The following is a 15,276-nucleotide window of genomic DNA, read 5'->3' as shown; positions in this document are numbered from 1 at the left end:
AGCCACCCTATTTTGTAAATAAAAAAATGTCAGTGCGTCTTCAGACTGGGAAAGGAGCATATACAAATAATAACATTCCTAAGTGAATTAGTAATTAATGCAAATACAGCACCAAAGATCTCAAAAATATCAGCCCACCCACTATATCTTCAAAATTAAATTACTTTAAAAGACGTGCTCATTGTGGCTTTTATGAAAGTCGGAAACCCACATATTGCCACATTATTAAAAGGAACACATTTCCGTAGATAACAGGAGCAGCGAATATGGCAGGATACTGATATAATTAAGCATGGGCGTAAAATCCGTTCCGCTCGCGGATTTTCGGCAAATTCGCAATCCGCGAACTCTCGTGAACTTGCCGAAAATTCGTAAATCCGTGCGAAGCGGATTTTTTGCTTGGTCGCACTTGTCAACTAGAATACTATACAATTTCGGGGGGGGGAAACACTTGCGAACACGTAGATGCGGCGGGCAGCGACAATCTCGCAATTGCGAGATTGCAAAATTTGCAATTTCGCACAAGAAATCCACCAGCAGGCAACATAAACCTTGAAAATTATGATTTTTATCAGAATAACTCCTCAGGTTGACATTTGCCTGCACTTTTTTTTTTCAAGGAGTCCATTTTGGGGGGTGGGGGGGTGGGAGGGAGGAAGTGCCCCACAGTCTCCAACTCCAAAGGTGGCAGTGGTGAAACAGAGGGTGCTGTGATGAACCAGACGTAGAAACAACATGGTCGCGACCGTTGCTACCCGACAAGTAAGTTCGCGTTTGCGAACTGGTAAAAAAACCTTGCGAAATGGCAGAAACACTTGCGAACACAAAAAAAAAGGAATCCGCAAATTCGCGAGAGTTCGCGGATTTTGCGGATTGCGAATCCGTAAATACGCAATTTCGCGGATTGCCAATTCGCAAAATCCGCCCATGCTTAGATATAATTACTATTTAGATAAGCCATCTGGAACACATTCAAGAGATAACAGTCTTGTAACACGTTCATGGGGCTCCAATTGCACCAACTGAGTGCACTTGCGACCTGAATGTCAGCCTCCGGACAGTCTCTACTAACTAGTAGAACTACAAGATCCAGAATACCCTTCAACGGAATTGTCAATCAAAATCCGTGCAGTAATTATTACATCAGTTCCAAATGTGAATAAAATAAATCCGTAACCTGCTTAAACCTAAAATGATGTTCCATTGAAGGGCCACAACCTTGATATCTGAAAGTAACGGGGACAAAAGTTTTCCAAAACTCCTGTGCAAGAAGCACGCTGCTGTGTTAAAGTCAAGGGCACACATTAGGGGTCGGAGAAGACTGATAGGAATAAACTTCAGTAAGCCACACGAACCTCACCGCTTAGCTGTCAGCATCCACGGTGCCCAGTCACCAGAGTGCCACGGTATCTTGGGTAAGGCATTTCTTAACGCAGAATACAGATATGCGAGCTGGCAGTTGTGAAAACTGCCCCGCTTCGCCCTCTGAACCTCCACGCCAGTCATCCTATATATATATATTACCATCCAGTACTACTGCAGTCCTGCCTGCAGATGTGATGGCAGGTATCAATGCATCTTCTTGAATCAATCAATTAATCAATCAATCAGTCAGTCAATTTCAAGACCGCTGCTTGTCACCCATGAGGGTATTTTGGCGCTGGTGGGGTCCAGTGGTATAGTCAAAGAACCAGGTCTTCAACTCTGGTAATGATGGTGAGGTCTGAAAGTGTAGAGGGAGGTCTTTCTCCATCTTTGCTGTGAAGAAGGAGGAGGTGTAGCAACGATTCTGCTCATACACAGAACTGTGCATAGAGACTTGGAACCTCAGTGAATTAGGGTGTGCCAAAACTCACCTTAGTAGCCAAAATCCCCTACCAGACTAGCAATCAGTGTCTCATTGGTTCTTCCATATCCCCAATGATCAGACAACTCAGAACATGGAACTTAGAACACCTCAGGCAATGTGGAACACACGAACACTCTTTCATTATACTCTCATGCTAGTCCAAAACGGGGAGTAAATGAAGACACGTGCAAGTTTGAAATATTTATTTCTAATGCCGTGTTATCAGGCGCAGTATCTTAGCTAATACAAGCAGACATATTATAAGCAGCAAGATTATTATCATAGTTACTATTCCATAAAATACAAAAGGAGAAAGCATGTTAAAATGCTAAATGGAAATAGGCTAGATTACACCTAGATTTCACGCTCCCTTGCTATTAGGTTATTTTATATCTACAGAAGGTCTCTTAGGTTTACAAGGGTAGCCCCATACCTTTGGTCCTAGTAGAAATGTATCACATCATTTTCTACACCAGCTCTCTGCATGCAAATGTTCTCCAAGTGTCTTCGAGCATGCCTGCGCAGTGCATTATTAAACGCGCCAAAATCCAAGGTGGCCACAGCTGCATATATGTTATGTCTAGAACGTGCGCTGATCAGACCGAACAACAACCACTGTGTTGAAATAACCTTGAAGGCCTCGGCACTCACTGTTCAGACAAAGCTTACCAAGCCAAGCTGTTATTATAGAAAAACATATTATTCTCGTGTGAAGCAAAACAGTCCTCTAGACTCTAAACATTTGTAATAATGTGTGCCGTGTGCAAAGGCAGCAGAAAGGAAAAATGGTGTTTAAACCTCTAATAAGCTCATGCTAACTTAACACAGTGTATATGCAAGGCTCACCCCCATGACAGAGGCGCAGCACTTTTGTATCGGCAGATGCAGGGGGTAAAGTCGAGCACGAGTGAGGGGGAACGGTCTGCTGGGCTGCTGGAAGTTCAAACTGTAGTTCATGTAGGGGGAGCCACAGTTGTGAAGGCCTTTATATGCTTGGGTTAGTAGCTTGAACTACCATCTTTTCTGCACTGGGAGCTAGTGAAGTTCCTTGATGTGAGGGTTGATGTAGGTTCGTCGAGGTAGGTCGAGGACAAGTCTGGTGGCTGCACTCTATTTGACCTGAAATCTATGGAGTAGGTGAGCTGCAAATCCTGTGTGCACAGCATTGCCGTAGTCCAGTCAGCTGGTGATGAGGGCTTGAGAGACGGTGTGTTTTGGGCTCTCTGGTAGCCATTTAAAGATCTTGTGCAGCATACGCAGGATGAAGAAGCAGGAGGAGGAGACAGTATTGACCTCGGATGTCATGGTTAGCTTGCTGTCTAGGATTATGCAAAGGTTTCTGGCATGGTCAGATGGGTTCGGTGCTTAGCCCACTTCCGCGGGCCACCAGGAGTCGTCCCAGTGGGAGTGGTTGTTTGCAAAGATCAGTACCGCTGCTTGTCTGTGTAGAAGCTTCAGGCTGTTGTTCATCATCCAGTTGAAGACACTGGTCATGCATTTATGGAAGTGGGTCCTGGTGGTGGCAGAGTCCTCTGAGAGGTAGAGGAAAAGTTGCACGCTGTTGGCATATGAGATGATGTTTAGCCTGTAGGATCTGATGATGTCGGCCAGTTGGGTCATGTAGATGTTGAAGAGGGTGGGGCTGAGCAATGAGCCTTTGGATATTTAACAGACAATGTATTTGGGTTCAAAGGTGAATGGCGGTAGGCAGACTTTCTGTCTTCTTCTGGTGAGGAAAAAGGTGATCAATTTGAGTGAGGCTCTTTGGATGCTGATGCTGTGCATCTTTGTGATAAATGTGTGGCAGAAGACTATGTTGAATGCTGCTAATAGGTTGAGGAGGATGAGTGTTGCAGTCTCTCCTTGGTCAAGGAGGGCTCCAATGTGGTTGGTGGCTGTGATAAGGGCTGTCACAGTGCTGTGGTTGGTGGAAAAGCTGGATTAGGAGGTGTCAAGAAGATGGTTCTGTTCCAGGTGCTTGATGAGTTGTTGGTTGATGGCTTTCTGTAGGACTTTGGCTAGTATTGGGAGCAGGGAGATGGCCTGGTAATTACTGAATTCCCTGGGGTCTGCTGAAGGTTTCTTTAAGTAGTGGGTTGACCTCAGCATGTTTCTACTCCTTGGGGAAGGAGCTTGTGGCTATAGATGCATTGAATATGAAGGTGAGTTCATGGCTGATCCTGGTGCCTCCTATGTTGAAGAAGTAGTAGATGGGCACGGTAGTTGGGGGTCCCTGAGTGGACAGTGTTATTGATGGAGATGATTTCCTGGGGAGTGAGCTGGTTCCATGCCGTTAGTTGGTTACTTGCAGAGGTTACAGGGTGGATGAGTTAGTTGGGCTTGTGCTCGAAGTTCTTGTAGATCTTGGTGATTTTGTCATCGAAAAAATTGCAGAGGTTGTCGCAAAGCTCCTGGGAGGGGGTGATGGCATTCGCTGCAGTCACAGGAATGGAGAATTCTTTTACGATTATGAAAGGTTCTTTACTGTTGTTGGTTCTGGTTTCGATGCACATGGCTAGTGTTGTTTTCTTAGTCTCTTGCAGCTGCCCGTGGTAGACATTGAGGGTTGTTGCTTTGAAGAAGGTCCTATTGGTGGTGTCCTTGCTAGTACACCATCTCCTTTCTAGTTGTTTGCAGCAGCAAAAAGTGGTCGTTCAGTGTACCAACTTGGTTGTTTGGTGACTCTTTTGTGGCTGTGTTGCCAATGGGGGCAATGCTGTCTGTGCTGTTTGGGATCCAGTTGCTGTAGTGCCTTATGTTTTGGTCTAGGTTGTTGGAGGAGTCATGGTGGATGGTGTTAAGGGCATCATGCCATGTGGTCTCCGAGATTCTGCTCCATGGAAAATACCCTGTCCATAGTATTCTAAAGTGTTAAGAGAGGATGGCTTTGGTGGGAGTATGAGAAATAACTGCCATATTCTCGAGATTCCTAGAGCTTAACAAGAAGTCGATATATTTTTTGTATGGGGAAAGGTTCATAAAAAAGTTTATCAGAAAGAAAGCCTTATAGCAAAATTACCAGCTTTCTTCTGTCTAGCTTGGAGGAGTACTTCAAAACAAACATGCCTCATTGACCTATCTCGTATTGAAAGAAAACATGTTTCTTATTTCAACAGACAGAAAATAAAAACTCAGATGATGTAACTAGGAGCATTACAATTCCTGCAACTGCATTACCTACTCCATGAAATGCACCTTCACAGATCTACCCAATATAATTGAAAGAGAGGGCAATGCATTAAAAAAATGAAAAAGAAATGACAGAAACATTGTACATAGAGAAAACTAGCCTCTCCTTTGCTGTTTCCCTAAAATAAATTCTGTATAATGTTTTTCCTATTTTATTTTTCTATAACACAAGTCGAAAATTATTAGAAAATAAGGACAGAAAAAATAATGAATTAATAGAAACAGAAACAATTGAACATGCGCTGCATTTAACATACTATGCTACAACAATGCAACATTTGTAAAGATGAAAAGCTAGTGAACCTCATAGACGAAAACGACAAAACCAAGCTTACTGGAACACGTGTATTTGACGGCAAACAATCGCCCTATCTGTGACTGCAAACAATCACGCAATCTGTCACAGACGCTCATTAGCAGTGAATTTGCATATCAAACGAAGCAAACATTTCATGGTGTACATCTTTGAATTGAAATTGCAAATCATGACTTAAATTAGGCACCGATCCAAGATTGATAAGGGAAGAAATCAAATACATTAAATAGGAGGAATTATAATTAAAATAAATAATTTTTCAAAAATGATTTAACAAAAAAACACCAGTAGCGAGGAGACGAGGCAAACCTCGAAGTTTGAATGATAAATGTGAGTAATCTATCTACCTGGTACCTGACGAACAAACCAAAGGAGCAGTCCAGTACTTTTGGGTGAATACCGAAGTACTAATGGGTGGTTTCTAGAACAGATATTATAATGGAAAAAATAAAATGCCGGAATTGCTTTCAAATAGAACGCAACAGTGAGCGCAACTCTCCATGCCGCTGCAATAGCATATTCTGGCAAATAGGCGTTGTTCTGCCAATGGAAGGAGATGAAAATCAACTTAAAATTGGACTAGAATTTTGCTGCAAAAAAAACAAGTACCACTTACAGACAAATGGGCCCCAGCAGTCTGAGAGTTCTCAGGAGAAAGAAATTGATTTTTCTGTGCTACAGTGACTCCTTGGTTCAGAAGAAAACCAAATTAGAATAAAAGGGAAGGCTTTTATATCATCTTGGAGTTGCCTTAGCATTGTTGGAAGATCCATTGTCTAAGAGGTCTGATGAACCCGCTCAGCTATGATCGACTGTCTCCAGGAGATCACCCATGGACACGAGCATCAGCTCACTTTCACGACTAGGCCAGCTTCCTGACTGGATGAGGGACAGGTAGTTATAAAGTTCCAGGAAATGTCTTACTGCATTTTTTAGATTAACTTGAACAGATACGGGTTAGTGATTAATTTGTAGCTGACCAGGTGAGACAGGACCAACAAAGCCCTTTCAAAAGTCGTATTAAGACTTTTTTTTGCATCTTAATATAGGCTTGGTGTCAGCCAATGGAGAGCTGATTTTCGGTATACTGCCCGGAGACTCATGTGTGAGAAGCATTCATTTACAACCATCTCAAGGAAATATTCAATTACTCCTTGTCAATATCAGGTAGGTAAAAAGGTAAACTATATTCCATAAGAGCATATTTGGCTACGGTATGTGCATCATGATGTGCTCTTGTGGAGACTGTTGACGAATTGCAGCCTCTGGGTTACAATGTGGCACGGTTTATAATCCAAACACACTTCAAAATGCAGTTCTCTGTGCTCATCAACTATCAAACACCCAGTTCAGGAAGAACTGTTTAATGAAATGCATCCTGTAGCAGTGTCGGTGATAAATCATTCTAGTCTCCAAGCTCAAATGAGAATGCTGAAAATGAGGCCATCTACTAGATAGGTGCACAGTTCTCAATTCTTAAGAAACTTTGCGAAGTAGGAAAAACATTTAAAAATGTAATGAAGCTGCATAATTTGAAGTAAGTTTATCTGGTAAAAGGAAAAAAGAAACAAGGGACAGAAGAGGTAGAGAAGAAGAGATTACAGAAAGAAGGCAAAAAGAAAGAAAGGAAGAAACAAACAGAGAAACAAAAAGTAAAGAAAGAAGAGAGGGTGGATTAACATTTTCCAGAGAAAAATGATGAGAAAGATAAAACAAGGTAGAGAGCAGTTCACAAGGAGAGTCAGCATGTTAATAAATTTGGCGGAGAGAAAAGAACATTGCAGACACAGAAAAAAGGAACGATAGTAAAACCCTTCAATAAAGAATTTAAAAAACAAAAAGGAAGCCTGAGGAAAAGTGATAAGGAATAGGAAGAGGTTAGCCTGGAGTGCAGATGTACCACACCCCCTATCTACAAGAACATGTTTTTTTTCGCATAAGCCTTTAGGAAGGAGCATTCCTATGCCACAAAACGTTTTTGGGTCATACTTCTGAGAGAGTGCAAATTAAGAAAACTGTAGAAGTGCACCATATTTACAAGCACGTTGTATTAGTTTAGTAAACAGTATATAAGAGTGTCAAAATTATCGAGTGAAAGTACATAATAGTGTTTAATTAGAATAGAATACTTATATAGAGTGTGAAATGCTAAATGTAGATGTTGTTAGAGATGTTAGAATGATGTTGAAATCTCATGTTATGTGGCTGTTGTAAGGGAAAATGTAATTCTGCTAAGCGTAGAAATGTGTAGGCCACATGGCAGTTCACAAAGAGTACAAGAAGCTGATGTATTTCCACATAATCTGGATTTTAATGTTATTATGATTCACGTATTACTGAACCTAAGACTGATATATATGTTTTAGACGTTTATATAATCATTGTGTGTAAAAAGTTAGAATATCGTTTAAACTAAAGAAGTTAAATGTTTGCAGAAGTGCATAGGCCCGTTTCATGGAATCCTATCAGGCCTGAATAGATAAAGTCATTTCTTTGGATCTGCATGTGCTCGTTAGAGAAAGGTCGTGTTAGGCACAGGATGCAGAGCCTGTTACATGGTTTACGACTTAAAGATATGGTGGAGGCCGGAATTTGGGGCCCACAGAGAAAGTGTCTTTTGCAGGTGCGAGGGGGTTTAATCAGGAAAGTGATGAATAGACTTTTGTTCAAGAGAGCCTGGTACAGGCCTGGAGGAGTCTTCAGGAATTTCCTGGGGGTACCGTCTTGTCGGAGAGGAGCCTGGGAAGCAAGGTCAACGCTAACGATGGGCCTAGAAGGAGTACCAGCATGGAAGTTGCCGCCAGAACCAACACCACGTGAGGGGCGTCTCTGGGGCGTTTCTAGTGTAAATGTGATTTTGTATTAGGGACAGCACCCCTGGGTGGAGGCAAGGCAGATGATCTGAGGAACCTAAGAGAGCGGATGGGTAGGCAGATAGGGAACTGCGAGACATCGTTTTGGAACAAAGACTAAGGGAAGTGCGTGATCTTCTTTGGAAGTCACCACTGCTGACACCTTTTTAGGTTAAGATCTTGCTAAGTAGGGATGTCACTTAGTCTAGTGTAGGGACAGTCTAATCTGATTTCTTTCCTTCTGTAAATGACTCATAAGCTACCGCTTGTGTTTATCCTCGTAACTTTGGTAATTCTAGAATTTGTTTTGGTGATATTCTTCTGCCGACTAAGAGCATTTAGAAAATTCATGTTTGTATTGATGCCCGTATATCTTTTGAATCTTATTTTGAGATGTTTGTATCTCCAGTTAAGTTTGGCTTTGTAATAAACTTTTAAAACTTTTAAGCTTCAGTGGTTCTTTAGAGTGGAGTAAGTCTTTAACTAATTAACCTAGTAGTGGATTGCCTTTTACTCAATGACAGGTACCAACAGTTCAGTCGACCTGAGTTGGGATCTAGATCTATAAATATAGACCAGAAATCCCGCGTTAACAATTGGGAGCAGAGTGAGGATGGTTACCTTCTTGAGGAAGGTGATCTAGACTAGGTTAAGTTTACCCCAAGGTCCCTAGATCGAGAGGTGGCCTGCCAAAGAAGGTGCTGACGGCGCGAGAGAAAAGCAGCAGAATCGGACGAGAGTGAGTATAACAAGGGTCATGCGTGGACAGATTGCGGTGTTTTGTGTTGTATTTGTATTGTAATGTCATGCGGAGTTGGATGCCTGTAGTGTGATTGTGAGAAGGTTGTGAGCGCGCGCAACCTGGTAAAATCTTAAGTTCGGGGTAGAGCTTAAGTGGTTCAGGTGTATCGAACATCCAGAGTAGTTGTCGATCAGAGTAAGGAGGTCATGAGGTACCATTGACCGCCGCAGGACCGAGATAGGGGGAATGCAAGAGTGAGTGTGTGGGTAACGGACGCAGGTCGAAAGTTACCGTGTGCAAGTAACCTATCAGAGAAGGCGATTGTCTGGACGTACACGGAAAGACATTTCGTCAGTTAAGGTGACAATTACAGTTAGACTGTGGACGTACAGTCAGAGAAAAGTGATCGCTTGGTCGGAAGTAATCATTTTTTTTCAGAGTATGAATGGGACGCATGCATGACCGGGAGACGAGCGGAGAAAGGAGGGGAACTGCTGCAAAGGGGGACGAGTGACGTCAGCGAGAGCCGCGCTGAGATAGGTCGGTCAGTGTGAAGCCGCGCTGGGACGAGAGACGTCAGCGAGAGCCGCGCTGTGATAGGGCGGTCGGGGTGACGTCGGCTAAAGCCGCGCTGTGATAGGACGGTTGGTGTGACGTCAGCGAAGAGCCGCGCTGTGATAGGCCAGTTAGCGAAAACCGCGCTGAGATTGGTGGATTGTCATCAGGAAGTAAACGAACGCGGAGAAAATAGAAATTCGTAGATTTTGAACATGAAGTGTTTTAAATGTTTGAGAGGGATTTTTAAGACAAAAAGAAGAGAATCTTATTCCGGGGAAGAGGCACCGCCAGAGGGTACACCAGCTTACTATATGGCAGCAAATGTTGGGTTGCATACTATACTGTGGCTCGATACTTGGAGTAAGATTACAGAAGGGAATGAGGAATTGACCTTTCCGAAATACGGAACTTTTAGACTAGAAGTGTTACATCAGCTGAAAGCAGTCATGTCCTCACTGAGACCTTTGCCTAGACCAACACAGTTTGAGGCCCTTAATGCGTGGATTAGGGCGGCACACGACAGGAGTCAGAACAGACGCCAAGAAAGGGTAAGGCGATCAGTAAGGGCAGTGCAAGATGCTAAATGGGATGAGGAAGCCAAGAAATGGAGGGTACGGACGATTGAAGTAGACAAGTTGTACCCCTTGAGAGAGGTTACAGGTGGAAAGAAACCCATGGAAGAGGATGATGAGAGCGAGTCGGAGGACGGCCTCATAAATAGGTTGTTGATAGATAGATCACCTACGGACAATAGGGAGACAGAAGGTACGGGGCTCCCAAAAGAAGACAGGGTTGGCATAGAAGGGTATAGGCCACTCCCTGTAACGGATTGGGTACCTACGAAAGGTGAGGAGATACCTCAACATAGTCCTATACAGAGAGTAGTCGGAAGGTTTGTGGTGCAGAAGACGCCAGCAACAGAGAGGGCTGAGTCTCATGGATTGCCAGAGGCTCTTCAAGTACCTGTTACCATAGGTCCTATACGGTCGATTTATAACCCAGAGAAAACGAGAGAGGAAAAACAGGTACAGCTAGACAGAGAAAGAGTTGAGATGGAAGGAAGGAATAACACGACCAATGCCTGGAGGCAATTGCCAGGACCAATAACGTGGAGCACCCCATTGGATTCAGCAGTGGGCCCCATAACAGAGCAAGGGGGTCAGAGAGGACCAATGGATCTGAGGGGACCACGGCCGAAATCTTACAAAGAGCTGAGGGCTGACTTGAGAGAATGGGATGCGTCGACAGAAGCACAGAGAAACAGGTCAAGAGCAGAAGCAGAATGGGGAAGTCGAGGCAATGGAACATTATCTCATTGCGGGGCTAGCGAAGGCAGTCAGGAGTGGGACGGTAAAAGTCAGGAGAGTAGAGGAGTTATACGCCATACAGACAGAGGAAATGAGCAGGAGCAAAGAGGCAGAAGTACGGAGTGTGGGGAGACATCTCGTTTCACTCAAAATGAGGGAGGACAAAGGACCCAAGAATACAGGGATAGGTTTAGGTGCACTCACCATGCACCCAGTGATAATGTACAGCACTGGAGTCGTGGGAGCATAGGGAACAGTGAAGGATCTTGTCAGGTGCCGACTGATCAGAGACCACCGGCAAATGGTGAAGAGATGGGGAATAACGGAATGTCTTACCATGCACCTAGAGAAGCCAGGCAAAATGGGAAATGTGGAACTATGGGGAATAGGGGAGTGTTTCACTACCCACCTAGTGAGGATGGAACTGCATGGGACCTGGAGAGATGGGAGCATGGGAGGACTCCCCATAACACGCCTGAGCCCAGACGTAGGACTCAGAGCTGTGATGGGAGAGATACAATTGGACTCTCTAGAGATGGCATACTGAAAGCTGTGATAAAAGCCAAAAGACTCGACGTGACCAGCTTAAGATCTGATCTGAACGATATAATAGATGGTACATTGTCTTTAGAAAGGATCGACATGTACGAACAAGATGAGCTACTGTTTATAGCAAAGGACATCACTCGAAAAGCCAGAGCAACTCATGAGAAACTGTCTGAATTGGCAGACAAGTATATGGTAGATTTGTCCAGAACCAAGGCATTACAGGGTAACCACAGGTTGCAGTATTCAGATCAGGACTTAGATGAGAGGAGGATTAAAAACACACATAAGGGAACTGATCACAGGAATAAGAGCATGGAGAGATCTGGACAAATGGGAGGAGAGGTGGTCCAAGAAGGGAACTGTTAGGCGGAGTGCGAATGTGATGTCTCCAGAGGGAAGGCTAATGCAGATGGAGGCATTCCCTTTGCGGGAAATATCGAATGGGAATTACGTACATGTGCCCTGGAGTAGGGGAGATTTGGCTGCATTTACCAACTCATTTCCGAAGTTAAGGGAAAATCCTGTAGAGTGGTACAAGCAGGTAGAGAGGTTTGTCAAGATTTCAAAGGTGTTGTGGATTGATTTGAACACCTTGTTTGATATTGTGGTTCCAGGAGACTTGTGGATAGCATGCAAGGTTAGTGTCGATTGGCCAACTGTAGAACCAGAAAGGAATCCTCGTACTAATGGACCGTCAGAAAGTGTAATGTTGAAATATGAAAGGGTGATTACATGGTTGAAGGATAAAGTGCCACCACAAGACATAGACTGGGTAAAAATAGACCGAACAAGACAGGAACCAAAGGAGACAGTTCCTGAGTATTATGAGAGATTGCTGAAAGCATTCAAACAATACAGTGGACTAGATGTAATGGACCCCAAAGATATAGGACAGTTTGTATCAAAGTTTGTTTTGGGGTTGAGACCCGATATTTGTCTGATGATTCAGCAGCATTTAATTTGTTGGCAAAACAAACCATTGGATGAGATTTTGAGATACGCAAGATACTGTAGTGATGAGATAGAGTCCAAAGCAAAGAAATTAAAGGAAAAATTGATGGTGGTGCAGATGCAGTCCGCTGCGAAGGGAGGACAGCAGCAACAGGGAACAGGGACCATGGGACGGAAATCAAACAATCAGAATAGGGACAACGAGGAAAACCCTAGACCTAGGATAGATCTTGCTACATTGAAAAAAACGACAAAGTGCCACCAGTGTCACCAGGTGGGACATTGGAGACGCGAGTGTCCCTATAACCCTGAAAATGGAGAGATAGAAGTAGAGGAGGAAGTTCAGGAAGTTCCAGTACAAAGGGTGACAGTGTCAAGAAGTAATGTGGCCAAAGGGGGGACTTCGGCTCCACGAGCTCAGTTCCCACAGCCACCAAAGATTACGACAGGAAGAAAGGTCTATAGACAAATGCCTTTGTTCACAGGTAAAGAAGAGTGTTACTACGTTGATCCATTGACGGGACGACGTGTAAGTAGAGAAGAGGACTGCACCCTCGGGGCAGTTCTAGAAGTGGATCAACGAGGACCGTTCGTTGAGGCAGAAGTGGCAGGGTGTCCTACAACATTCTTGGTGGATACTGGAGCTACTCGATCAACTCTGAGATCGGCAGTGGTTTCAGATCTACCAATGTCGGGGGAAACGATTCAGGTGGTAGGAGTTGCAAATAAGAGAATGAATAGCCCTTTGACGGAACCAGTGTCAGTGAAAATAGGAAACTACTCGGATGAACATCAGTTTGTGGTATGTGATTCTAGTCCTGTGTGTTTGTTTGGAAGGGACTTATTGTGCAAACTGAACTGCACCATATACTGCACACCTCAGGGAGTAGAGGTACAGACTACAGACGATGATGCTACCTTCAAGGTTGTTAATTCGAGAACATGCATAGAACTATATCCTACCCTGACAGTGGAGGAGCTCCCATGGGATTTACGAGGTGCAGTGTCATCCGAGGTATGGGATTTTACTGGGGAAGAGATAGGACTGATCAAAGGAGTAGAACCAGTGAAGATTATGGTTAAACCAAATGCTGAATATCCAAAAACGCCCCAATACAAACTGACCCCGGAGACGATTGCAGGAATAAAACCCGTAATCGACTCTATGATTCAACAGGGAATACTGAAGGAGATCGTGGGAAGTCCATGCAACTCCCCGATTATGGGTTTGCAGAAACCTAGTGGGAAATTCAGAGTAGTGCAGGATCTTCGAAAAATTAACAACATAGTTGTTTCATGTTGTCCAGTGGTACCGAATCCATCAGTGATATTGTTTCAGATACCATTTCAAGCTGAGTGGTTCACAGTGATAGATCTTTGTCAGGCTTTCTTTTCAATCCCATTGGATGAAGAGAGCCAGTACCTTTTCGCTTTTAAAATGGAAAATCGCGTTTTAACATGGTGTCGTATCCCCCAAGGGTTTACAAATAGCCCATCAATTTTCAACCAGCTGTTGAAGAAAAATCTTGAAAGTCTAGTACTGCCCCAGAACTCGGTTCTGGTCCAGTACATAGACGACCTACTTGTTGCGTCAGAAACAGAAGAGGCCTGTAAGACAGATACCATTGCCTTGCTGAACCATTTAGCTGAAAATGGACACAAGGTATCTCCGAGCAAATTGCAGTACTGTCTGACAGAAGTACAGTACTTGGGTCACCGGATAGAAAAAGGAAAGCGCAAGGTGTCACCAGATAGGATGGAGGCGATAATGAAAATGAACGCGCCTACGACACAGAGAGAAGTCAGGATGTTCCTAGGAATGGTTGGTTATTGCCGACAGTGGATAGCTAACTTTTCACTGAAAGCAAAACCCTTACAAAAACTGACGCACAAGGAGGTGAGTGATCCGGTACCATGGGACAATGATTGTTTGATGGCGTTCCTCCAGCTGAGAGAAGACTTGTGTCGTGCTCCGGCTTTGGGAATGCCAGATTATGAGAAACCATTTGCACTTTTCTGCTGTGAGAGGGAGGGTTGTGCTTTGTCAGTTTTAGTGCAAATTCATGGAAATGCCCGTAGACCAGTTGCTTACTTTTCGGCTACCTTAGATCCAGTAGCCGCAGCGTTGCCCGGATGTCTCAAATCCGTTGCTGCAACAGGTGTCAGCATTGAACAGTGTGAAAATATTGTAATGGGACACCAGTTAGTGGTGTATGTACCGCATTCTGTAGAATTGTTGATGACCAGGACCAAGACACAGCACATGACCAACAGTAGGCTCACGCGCTACGAGCAAGTTATACTTGCTGCGGAGAACGTGACCCTTAAGAGGTGCTCTGTTTTGAATCCTGCTACTCTGATGCCACTTCCTAACGATATAGAAGGCGAGGAATGTGAAGATCACGATTGCCTTGATGTGACTGAACTATGCATGAAGCCAAGACCAGATATCGTGGATGAGCCGTTGATAGACCCTGATGAAATTTTCTTTGTTGATGGCTCATGTTTAAGAGACGATACTGGTCGGTTGAGAGCAGCTTATGCTGTTTGCACCATTACAGGAGTTGTGAAAGCCGCTTGTCTGGAAGGAGTACACTCCGCTCAGGTAGCAGAAATCATTGCATTGACACGTGCCTGTATAGCAGGAAACAAAATTAGAGTCACTATCTATACGGATAGCCAATATGGTTTCGGTGTAGTTCATGATTTTGGGCAGTTGTGGTCTCAGAGAGATTACATGACCTCCTCTGGTTCGCCTATTCGAAATGGAGAATTTGTGCGATTACTGTTAGAAGCATTACAAGGTCCAGCTGAAATCGCAATCGTTAAATGTGTAGCCCACACCAAAAATACTGATTTTGTGTCACAAGGTAATAGGTATGCAGATGAAGTTGCCCGCTATTGTGCGGAGCAAGGATATTCTTTCACGGAGGTGGAAGTAGGTGGGGTTCAGGAAAAGACCA

Source organism: Lissotriton helveticus, chromosome 9 (assembly GCF_964261635.1).
Source record: "Lissotriton helveticus chromosome 9, aLisHel1.1, whole genome shotgun sequence".
Classification (NCBI taxonomy): domain Eukaryota; kingdom Metazoa; phylum Chordata; class Amphibia; order Caudata; family Salamandridae; genus Lissotriton; species Lissotriton helveticus.
This window is presented reverse-complemented; position numbering follows the sequence as displayed.